The sequence below is a fragment of the Phyllobates terribilis genome, unplaced genomic scaffold (genome assembly GCF_046119375.1).
Source record: "Phyllobates terribilis strain yellow unplaced genomic scaffold, ASM4611937v1 Scaffold_3__8_contigs__length_932513732, whole genome shotgun sequence".
Taxonomy (NCBI): domain Eukaryota; kingdom Metazoa; phylum Chordata; class Amphibia; order Anura; family Dendrobatidae; genus Phyllobates; species Phyllobates terribilis.
The window spans coordinates 504,157,846-504,169,932 of NW_027362763.1; the positions used below are offsets into that span (position 1 = coordinate 504,157,846).

Below are 12,087 nucleotides of genomic sequence, written 5' to 3' on the forward strand. Positions count from 1 at the left end.
TCCTCAATTGAAATTAGCAGATCAGAGAGTAGTTAGAGGAGTAACTAAAGGGAACCTCTCACTTGATTCATGCTGTCAAAACCAGAGTCTGGCTGCTCGATTGCAGCCAGGTATTATTTTCTCTGAAATTCACCAGTATTTAAGAGAAAATATAGTTTGAAGGGTCCATTAAGGCTTCACCACACTCCATTCAAGGTGATTGACAAGTCTCTTCCTATGTACACACAGGGGAAAGGCTTGTGCATCACTTGGAGAAGCCACAACAGACTTATATTGTCTCTTGCATCTCTTCAACCAATATTTTCTCCGAAACGCTAGAGAGATTCAGAGAACAAAAATACCTAATTGCAATCCCACAGTCAGGCTCTGAGTCATGCTACCCATTTTTTGGATAGCATGAATCAAGTGACAGGTTCTTTCCCTGTCTTCAGGCTGCATTCGCACGATGAGCTTTTGGTGTGTTTTTGACTCTGCATAATTTTGCTGTCTCAAAGCAGCTTTATTTGATGCATTACATACCAAAAAGAGAAAAAAAAAAAGCTATAAAAATGCATGTTAAAAAAACACACACAAAAACGCAATGAAAAAATGCAAGCAACATCATTTAAATACTAATAATTTAAAAAGTTTAAATAATAGGTGCAAAAATTCTGCAGCATCGAAAACTAATCAAAAGTTCATCGTGGGAACCTAGCCATATAGTCAACTGTGCACAGAAGAGTGCAGGAAGCTTGGAGAAGAAGTAAAGTGCTTGTGGGAAATGTAGTTTAAAGCGGTATCATGGGCTGCACAGAAGGATCGCTCACTTCACAATGAGCAGATAATTGTTTTTAAGTTTATATATTTATGACAAACAAATTTTATAAAAATCGTACATTTTAACGTCACATGTGGTTGAAGCAAGGATTTCAAGAGGTGTGTACACTAATTCCATTATGCCTTAAGAAAGCGCTTGAGCGCCAAAGGTCAAATATTACAAGCCTGTTGCTGGGATTGTCCAGGTCTGGATGACGTCATCATGACGGTAGTGCCAACTACTTTTCAACATGAAAAAGTGAGACACATGTATTTGTGTAATTGCAACTTTTTATGAATGTTAAAAATTAAGTTTGCAAATTACAGGTGCATCTCACTAAATTAGAATATCATAAAAAGTTAATTTATTTCAGTTCTTCAATAATGAAATGTATGTTCACTAAATGCACTCAATACTTGGTCGGGGCTCCTTTTGCATCAATTACTCCATCAATGCGGCGTGGCATGGAGGTGATCAGCCTGTGGCACTGCTGAGGTGTTATGGAAGCCCAGGTTGCTTTGATAGCAGCCTTCAGCTCGTCTGGATTGTTGTGTTTGGTGTCTTTCATCTTCCTCTTGACAATACCCCATAGATTCTCCATGGGTTAAGGTCAGGTGAGTCTGCTGGGCAATCAAGCACAGTAATACTGTTGCTTTTAAACTAGGTATTGGTACTTTTGGCAGTGTGGACAGGTGCCAAATCCTGCTGGAGAATGAAATTTCCATCTCTAAAAAGCTTGTTTGCAGAGGGAAGCATGAAGTGCTCTAAAATCTCCTGGTAGAAGGCTGTGCTGACTTTGGTCTTGATAAAACACAGTGGACCTACACCAGCAGATGACATGGCTCCCCAAACAATCACTGATTGTGGAAACTTCACACTAGACCTCAAGCAGCTTGGATTGTGGCCTCTCTACTCTTCCTCCAGACTCTGGGACCTTGATTTCCAAATGAAAATTGAAACTCTGGGAACTTGTGGAGTGTGTCAATGACCGCCTTCTGGACATCTGTCAAGTCAGCAGTCTTCTCCACGATTGTGGAGCCTACTGAAACAGACTAAGGGACCCTTTTAAAAACTTAGGAAGCCTTTGCAGGTGTTTTTTGTTAATTATTTTAATTTACTGAGATAATGACTTTTGTGTTTTCATTGGCTGTAAGCCATAATCATCAACATTAACAGAAATAAACACTTGAAATACTCACTCTGTTTGTAATAACTCTATATAATATGAGTTTCACTTTTTGTATTGAAGAACTGAAATAAATTAACTTTTTGATGATATGCTAATTTAGTGAGATGCACCTGTAAATGTATTAGTTCAATACCTTTTTTTAAGACCACTATGATCTATTTAGGATATGCAACTTTTACATAGAAAGACATTCCCAATGGTTAAGTAAATAATTGAAAAATGCACCACATTTTGGGTACACATGGAAAGATAGATGTCCCGCGGTGAGTGATCATAATACACTAGTGATGAAGCTTTAGTGGGTTCATCTCTGCTACATCTCTAAGTTAACATCTCTAATTACATATGATAGAAGACACATTCACAAATCCATGATCGCTATTAACTAGCTTTTACATAATTATCTTTTCACAGCCTCAATAACACTCCATGCCCTCCCGGTGCACGTAGAAACTTATCCGCTTCATTCATTGCAGGTAGAAGGGTTAATAATATACATGTGTCTATAGGGGAAAAGACAGTTCTCACCCGGAACTTGCAGGCCTTGGAGGGATGGAGTAATGAGAAGAGATACAGGTCATTCTCCTTTTCTCCAAGGGGTGAGCTGTCAGTCTTGGTCATGCTGATGATTTTGCTTCCTCGCCTAAGAATTGCAGAGCTGGGCATCTCTTTGAGTTAAGATGTTTGTAGGATTGATACATTTTGGCGACATTATTTACAATGTAAATCATCCTGAATTGTTGAGAGAAATTTAAGTTGTGGGTCCTACAAATTAAGAAACAAAATAAATTATGATAATGCTCACACTATTTACATAAATTGTATACATAAGGACAACAAAGGGATAAGGTAAAGATGGAAAAGGATGAGAATGTGAGCAATAAAATATATCTTTTACTATTGTTTATTAAAGAAGCACTCCCAATATTTTTTTTTATTTCCTTGACCTGTCTAAATGTGTGTGTGTGCAGTGTACTGTAAATGCAATAAAATACCTATTGATCACCATCTTAACTATTTCCACCGCCGCTTCTGTCCTATTCTGGCTCACATGACTTTGATTCTGACTCACAGAATCCCACAGGGGTCTTTGTGTGATCCGGAAGTAACTTTTACAGTGTAAGCCTATAGAGCTTCATTCTGACACTGACCGTCAGCTCCTTGTTCCATTATTCATTGTACATCTGAGCTATGATGTCTCAGCTCGGCAGGCATAATGACGTGTGATGCTTTAGAACATACTCTGCAGAGAGCAATGGTGGAACCAGGAGAGGTGAGTAGTATTTTACTTTATTTTGGCTCCCAATATAGTAATACTGTTCACTTTCTGTGGCCAACATAAAGTATAATGTCCCCCTCTCTTGCCCCCATAAATTCTTCCTCTTTGGCTCCAATACTGTACAATTTCCCCCATGGTGGCCATCATTTAATATAATGTCTACCTCCTTGGACATATATTCGGATCAAACTGGCGCTGACTCCAGCCGATTTCATTCCACCATGGGCCCGGTCAGGGGCACACATGGAATGGCAAGCCAACTGAGGGAATCCCTGGGTCCCTGATTGGTCAGCCTAAGTATGATGATTATCTATTTCAATTAGACTATGAGAGTTTCAGCACACCTGTGATTGGACAAGTGTATTATATGCTTCTTGAAGCATTATTATATATATCTTTTTTAATGTTGCCATAATTATATCAGTATCAGTATTGGCAAAATAATATCTCACAGAGATATTTAACCTACATTAATTCTATTGGTCCATTGGACAGTCAATTTACCGGCAACCCTCATAGGTATCAGATTGACCAACAAGATTGTTGATCAAATAAAACCCTGTATATGATATCTTTTGCCAAAGCAATTCATATGTTTTTTTATGCAATAAGAACCTTAAATTGGAACAACACTATCACTGACCTCCGAGAGATCATTGACATATTGAATACAATATACTGTATATATTCCTATCTCTGTTCCTCGATTAAACTGTCCCCAGCACATGTTTTTTTCTGGAAAGATCAGCTTCTTCTAGGGGTGGAGCCTTTCTTGTTCGCTGGCCATATATAGGGTATCCATTGACTGACAATCCTGTTAGCCAATCAGATCCCTATGAAGGTTGCCAGTTAATTTAAGGCTCATTGGGCCAATAGAATTAATTTTCTTAAATATCTTTGTTATATATTATGTTAAAAATACTGATAATATAATTAGGTAAATAATAAAAGGGACATGCATACAGTATTCAATATGTTAATGAACTCTCATAGCTCTGTGAAAGTATTATTTATTTGCAAAAGCACGTCAGGTTCTTATTCCAAATAAAGAGCTTGAAGGTGGCTTTGGCAAAAGATGTCATCGAAAACAACATACCTCAACAAAAGTTGTTTAAAGTTTAGAATTTCCATGTAGACTTCAGTATGATGGCAAAACAGCTAGGGACTTATGCATAAGGATAACACAACAAAGTAGGACGTAATTAATTTTGACATTTGTAGGAATGACCTTCTGTCAGATAAAGTTAAGAGGTATAAGAAGAAGTAATCTCAACATAGTCCTTCTCAAAAGAGAATGTGAGTGGATTTTCAGAAAGAACTCAGTGAGCCCTCTTAGAATGAATGAGTTTTAAATTTGGTTGGAGTGAAGTTGTTGCACCTGTGTTTTACTTTGTAGTTCCCTTCAATGGGTAGAGTAAACTCGTGTCAACATTTTTTCTATTTGGAACTATTTTATACGTCATGTGATGTGATGTTATACTTACTTAACTTTACATTTTTTTAGACTCTACAGGTTCATGCCCATGCCCATTCTCTACCATAGTTCCAATCACTGGGGGACCCAGACAGAAAATGACCCATGTGCAAAAACAATATATGGGCCCTTTGCAGTCAAACACCTTGTCATAATACAAAATACCACCTGCTTTGGAGGAGGAAATGGGCCTCCTTACCTTTTTGACCAGTGATATGTCCGCTCCTTGCACCAATGGGATAAATATTATCCTGTTATGAACAATATTGTTTGGGTTATTTGGGGTGGGTTAATTATATTAACTATGTGGACAAAACATGTGATCTGCACACTTATAACCATAGATTCCTTGTAGCATGCATTTCTGATTTACATGTTAATGTCCAGTGGATATAAAAACGTCTACACATCCCTGTTACATTTATAAGTTTTTTTTCATGTAAAAAATCATAACAATAAGAATCATTTCAGAACTTTGTCTCCTGTCCACTGCATCTGACAAGGAGTTGAAGTATAATAAGTATAAATGTATTCCCAATACAAAGTCAGATATTTAGGGTTTTTGTTCAGCAAACTATTATATGACCATGTGTTCACTGGCCCACAGATTATAAATAGTGGTAGATTTACAATACAATTATGGAGAATCTGAATTTCTCAGAGCCGTGTGAGGGTATTACCAGACATCTCCAGCTTAAAAAGGGGAGAGAATTCAGTATCGTACGTATTACAGAATTGCTGTTTATGCAATTCTCTTATATATTAGTTTATGTTGATTAAAAGTGAACCTACACTTTAAATTTCTTTTAAAATGGAGCAAAGCCAACTCTTCAGAATAAAAGGCACTGCTTGAGTTTGGATACATACTGTATCACTGAATAATATTTTTTGCAAGCTGTTATTTTTAGTGACCATTGAATTTTAGCAATTATAATATCTATCTTGTAGTATAGAAAGTGCAGAGCCTTTCAGGAGCATCTTCTAAAAGAAATGAGTTTCAGTTAAGAAGCAACTCAATAAGACTATCATTTCCCATCAGCTCGCTCTGTCACATATTTACCGGACAGAGAAAAGATTGACATTCAGTGCTAGGTAAGCCAACACTATCATTGCATCAGGCAGACTCTGATAGTTATGAAGGACAATATGAATATTTGATGGCGTACTCTTCCCAGAACTGCTAGTGTTATTTTGCCTCTCTTGCTGCGAATTATTCTTCCTTCTTTGTGAATGTCTTATTATATATCATAGTTCCTCCAAGAAACCACAAGTCTTTCCTGTGTAAGCTTACATCTTCTCTCCTGTGTAAGCTGCAATTGTAATTCATAGTCGTGATAGAATGATATAATGTCAGGATCCGTCTTTTGAGATTTTACCCACTAAACATCTGTCATGATGCATCTGCCTATGTGACAGCTCAGACAGCTGAGTCATGACTGTGTCAACGGTAAACAGATTGCAAAGCAGCCAACGCTTCTCTCACTTTAGGAGCACAATTTCCAACTCTCTATTAATATTTTATGGGCTGTTTTTGATTCTGTGTGAAGTTAGCACAGGGAGTATTTTTACCAAAACTAAACTTAAATAAAACTGTGCTGTACATAGCTACACAAAATATTTCTCCTTGTCTCCAGATTGACGTTTAAAGGGAACCTGTCAGCAGGATTGTGCTCAGTAAACTCCCGACAGTGTCATGTTGGCGCCGTTAGACTGATTAAAATTATACCTAAAGCGAAAAAATACATCTTGAGGTTCTTGTGAAATCTCTTTTTGCAGTTTGGAGATAATTAAATTCTCGTGCTCCGGGCGGGACTGTATGCAGGGTCTTTCTCTGGTGTTCTAGGCCAGATCAAAAAGATAAGACTTGCCCAAAAAGCCCGCCCCGGAGCATGAGAATTTCATTAACTCAAAACTGCAGACACTGATTACACAAGAACCACAAGATGGATTTATTCACCTAAGGTATCATATTAATCAGTGCAGCAGCCCCATCATGATACTATCTGTAGTTTACTTAGCAAAATCCTGCTGACAGGTTCTCTTTAACTTTGCTGCATCCTGGAGCAAAATCTGTAATTGTCCCTCCCACCTACCATGTGCCATTTATAAAACTGTTATTTAATATGGGAGAGGACTCATTAACCTACTGCCGGCATTAGTGTATAACTGCTGTAACATACCTGGTGGTGGGCTTGCATGGTGCACCATCTCTCACTATGCAAGATCGAAAACTTGATCTTCAGTCCAGTCTGCTAGCCTGGCTTCTGTTCATGCTGTCTGTTTGTCTCTGTTCTGACTGCTTAGGGCGGCGGCCCGGTTACTTCCTGTTTTTTGTAGCTGCTGTGGGCACACCCCTAATGCATCCTCAGCCTATTGCTGTCTGTCACTGGATATTTAAACCAGCTCCACCTTGAAGTTGGTGCCTGAGCAATGCTTATCCTCAGAGGGCTTCTTGCCTCTGATGTGCCAGGTCCTGTTCTGTTTTTCCTGCCTGTCCGCCTTCCTGGAGGCTGTATTCCCAGGCCTGTCTGAACACGCTCCTAGCCTGTTCGTCCCACCTTCTGGGGGCCGCATACCCAGACCTGTTATCTGAGTCTTCGAGCCTGTTTGTCCACCATTCTGGGGGCCGCATACCCAGACTCGCTCCTGTATCTCGCTGCAGTGTCAGATCCTCTCTGAACACTCAGTTCCTGTCTGAACACTCTCCTAGCCTGTTACTTGTTTTTCTCTATGTCCATACCATACCTTTTTCTGCAGAGTCTGAACCTGCACCTAACTCCTACTCGTTGTCGCTGTACTTCCGTTTGTGAGTTTAGAGTCCCCTCGCTACTTCATTGCAAGTACCTTGAGTGTATCTGGTTCTGCTTTTCCCTTCCAATCTGTTCAGTGTGAACAGAGCCCTGTCGTCTATGCCTTGCTCACCGCTCCGGCGGTTCCAGCCTGCTCTGCCTTGTTCGCCGCTCCGGCGGTTCCTGCCTGCTCTGCCTGCTCACCGCTCCGGTGGTTCCTGCCCGCTCTGCCTTGCTCGTCGCTCCGGCGGTTCCTGCCTGCTCTGCCTTGATCACCGCCCCGGCGGTTCCTTCCTGCTCTGCCTTGCTCACCGCTCCAGCGGTTCCTCTCTGCTCTGCCTTGCTCACTGCTCCGGCGGTTCCTGCCTGCTCTGCCTTGCTCACCGCTCCGGCGGTTCCTGCCTGCTCTGCCTTGCTCACCGCTCCAGCGGTCCCTGCCTGCTCTGCCTTGCTCACCGCTCCGGCGGTTCCTGCCTGATCTGCCTTGCTCACCGCTCCGGCTGTTCCTTCCTGCACTGCCTTGCTCACCGCTCCGGCGGTTCCTGCCTGCTCTGCCTTGCTCACCGCTCTGGCAGTTCCTGCCTGATCTGTCTTGCTCACCGCTTCGGCGGTTCCTGCCTGATCTGCCTTGCTCACCGCTTTGGCGGTTCCTGCCTGCTCTGCCTTACTCACCGCTCCGGTGGTTCCTGCCTGCTCTGCCTTGCTCACCGCTCTGGCAGTTTCTCCCTGCTCTGCTTGCTCACCGCTCCGGCGGTACCTCTCCGCTCCACCTTGCCCACCGCTCCAGCGGTTCCTCTCTGCTCTGCTTGTCTACCGCATCTGCAGTTCTGTTCCTGAATCCCAGTCTGTACTGGACCCTATCCAGCCTGTGATCCAACCTGCTAGTACCTCCCCGTCTGCACGCCAGCCATGTCTGCCAGTATCCTCCTGTCTGCATACCAGCCGTGCCTGCCAGTATCCTCCTGTCTGCACTCCAGCCGTGCCTTCCAGTGCCCACCTGTCTGCATGCCAGCCGTGGCTGCCAATACCCACCTGTCTGTGTACCAGCCTAACCTGCCTGTTCCTGTATACCCCGGTGTGGGTCAACAGCTGTGCCCGGGGTCTAGCCTGGAGTAGCACCTGGTCCCTCTGCTCGGTTCCTTCCTGGTGCATGGCGTCGTTAGCCATCGTGCGACCTTGGTCGGATCGGGTAGATACTTAGTTACGCCCCTCCAGGCACTCTCCGATTCATGACACAGTGGAGTCACTAAATCACGCACACGCCAGTCAGCCCGGGTTTGTGCATAACAACTGCTACATTTTCAACCTAATAGCTATTGCATGTTCCTGGAACCTGGTGTAGCCTTTGGTCAAAGTCTTTTGTAGAAACTTTGTGGTGACTACTTCACTGTTATGGTAGTCTATCAGCTGGAGCTGACATCATAGACTAAGCTCAAAGTCTTGTAGGAGATATAGCCCCTATACAAATTGAACCATTGATTTTTTAATCGCTGCCTCCAATCTGCAGAAACTGATCTTCAATGTATGCTAATTAGGGTACTTAGTACAACCTTGGTGTGGCCAAGATGCTCAGTGGATCATTCCCCACACTGTCATTTTGCATGCGTCATCTCCTTCACTGGTAATTGACAGTGCAGACTGGTAATTGACAGCCTCTCAGCCACATCAAGGGTGCTTTGAGCACCCCAATTGGCATCTTTCTGCAGATCAGAGGTAGCGAATAAAACTCCAAATGTATTAGTTTATGGGAGCTATATTCCGTACAAGAATATGAGCTTAGTTTATGTTGTCAGTTTGGGCTAACAAACTCACTGTAAAGAAAATTTCTAGCCGAATTGTAAAATTGCCTTATGTTAGTAAATTTAAGAAGTTAGAGTAGTAGCTAAATTTTGGTGTTTATAATTATTTTACTATAATTGTTATAAAAATATATTTCCATCTTTCTATCTTTTAGTGGCAGTCATTTTTTAAAGCTGACATAAAATGCAGCCATATTGAATAAACTTTTCATAACCTAATGCTAAGATATTCATTTTGTCAACACTCAATTACGAGGGTTATATGGCACACTAAGAAAGTGGTGCTGGAACAGGTTCCCTATCTGTAGATCCTAGGAAAGAAGAATAATTTCTGACTATTATGCCATGCATTCTGTATTTTTCATCAATTTTCCTCTCTGCAGGCTCTAAGTCTAAATTGCAGTTAAATCTGAGCTAGTGGGTGAAGACTAGCTGCTATGCTATCTCCTACACAACAAACACATAAAGAGGGATTCATGCTCTCTTTCTTTTGGTAGCACACAGAAGCAACAGCAACATACAAGACAATATAAAGCAGTACTGGGTAGATTTGCTGTGAATCCAGCTCTTGAGTTAGATATATCACCTGCTAGAGAAGCTTCAGCTAAAATCCACTTTTTCTGCATGTGTCTGTTCCTCTCCTTGTTTATCACTCCTCTCCCTCTCCATAAAGTATAATAAAAATTAAAACCTGAAACCTTACTGTGCTGACAGTATGTGAACTAAATGAGTTCAAGCAAGAGGCAGGGAGATGGGAGGAAGTTGCTCATAAGTGGAGAAACAGCATATTTCTCAGGTAAAGATATCTTAGATATCTTACAAAGTTTATTATATTAGCTTATTTAAATATGCAAAGTGTCTTATACTGTTGTCTCGGCAAAATAACTACCCAATCTACTAGTATCTTTTTAGTAACATCACATTTTAACTTCTGGTAGAAGACAATAATAGCAGCAATATTGGATCTGTCCATAAATGTACAATGTATAACTGTGAGGTTGAGATATTCTATTATTTTCCATCTATGTCTTCCGGCTAACGAGGTCCAATGTGGTCATGTGGGGCGTGAAATGTACCGCATCCAAAGTGACCATGGTGGGCCAGGTGCAAGCCATTTACTTGTGACATGCTCCATGTGACTGCAATGGGCCTAGTCAGAGGCGGATCAAGGCAGGACACCCAGAGAGAGAAGTTATAAGAGGAGTCACCTGGAAGAGTGAACGGGGAAAGATTGTGAGATATGTATTGGAAGGCTGAGGAGAAGTGAGTATGGCAGATTTTGATTTGCAGTGAATTTATTTGATGCAAATAAATCTTCCCACCCCCCTCAAACTAAAGGATCTGTGAAATTGAATTTTGGCAGAATCACTCAACTCTTAAGACAACTGAAAGGGCAAACTAAACATGTATAAATATTTTGACATTGGAATTCATTTGCTTTGTCGAATTTTTCCAAAATGTTTTATTCACAGTTAATTTAGCATAATTGCAATACTGAAAATCCTCTAACTGACTGGAAAAGGCATGCGTAATACTCAGAGGTCTCCTAGGACTGAAATAAATCCCTTTGAGCTCTGTAACACAAACACAGCATTAATAATATCAACGTGACCTCACCATCTGAATGGATGGTGACTGGTAGTAAGCAACAGCTTGTTTAATAACACAATGCACAGACAGACTTTACATGTTTTTTAAAATAAAAATTATCCCTTAGTCTTTTGGGGTCAGGCAGACTGTTCTGTTACTGCTAGCAAATCCAAGTCCTTCCAGCGCACTTGATGACGACCATCCTTTATTGTGTCATTGACATTGTGTGCTTTCAACTTTTCTTATTACTTTCTGGACATTTCATGATTTTCAGATCGTGGAAAGCAATCAAGGTTCGATTCCTAGTTTGATCACAAACTCCAACCATGTTAAATAGTGATGAAAAAAATACTACAACAGCCTTTTATGTTCCCAGTCCTGGACAGGGGCATAAGCCAGCACAGGGTTCACACAGAACACACAAAAAGTCTACATTTTTTGCTAAAAAAGTAACTACAGCTGAACAAAACCAGACATGCCTAGATAAATGTCTATATTTTTTCCAATTCATTTTCCTAAAAAGGAATGAATAATAATTGCCAGGTAGGTAGGTGCACATACAGAAATCAAAATGATCATCAGGCCACAATATAGGTGTTTACTGTGACTTTCTACACTATATAAGGTAGACAGTCATAGGTGACTGGATTTTGGGGAATTCTCTTTGTATTTAAAAAATTAAACAATTATTTCCCCCTGGACAAAAAAGAATTGCACAAAAATATTATACCTGTCTCAATTTTTATGGAGACTTTGGTAGTCCCTCTTGATTGACTGCACTACTCCATTTAATGTTATAGCTGCATGGTGAAGCCTGCACACCGGCATCAGATCAGGAAAGCCTTTAATGTCTGATAGAATCAAATGTATAAAATGTCAGAGGGCATTTTTTGGCGATTCACGCAAATCAAATTTCAAATAGTATTAATTTACTGTGACCTGCGAATATCCTATGATTTGACACAAATTTGATTAGCATCAAATCGATTCACTCATTTTTATGACACTAATTTTATACAACTCCGCTGTAAAAAAATTCTCAAGCAATGTTCAATCGTCCAACCTTTTCTTTCCGCCTACCCCCATCGTGCAATATCCTCCTCAGTCTCCTTTACTCTACACTAGTGTTGATCTGATGTTATCTGCGTGACAGGTTGGCAAATCAGGGATG

The 12,087-nt window shown here is 40.9% G+C and overlaps 1 protein-coding gene across 1 annotated transcript in view; it reads left to right on the plus strand.

Moving 5' to 3' along the window:
- Positions 1–12,087, plus strand: part of NKAIN2 (sodium/potassium transporting ATPase interacting 2) — a 1,575,235-nt gene that overhangs the window by 739,353 nt on the left and 823,795 nt on the right. The window lies entirely within an intron of this gene.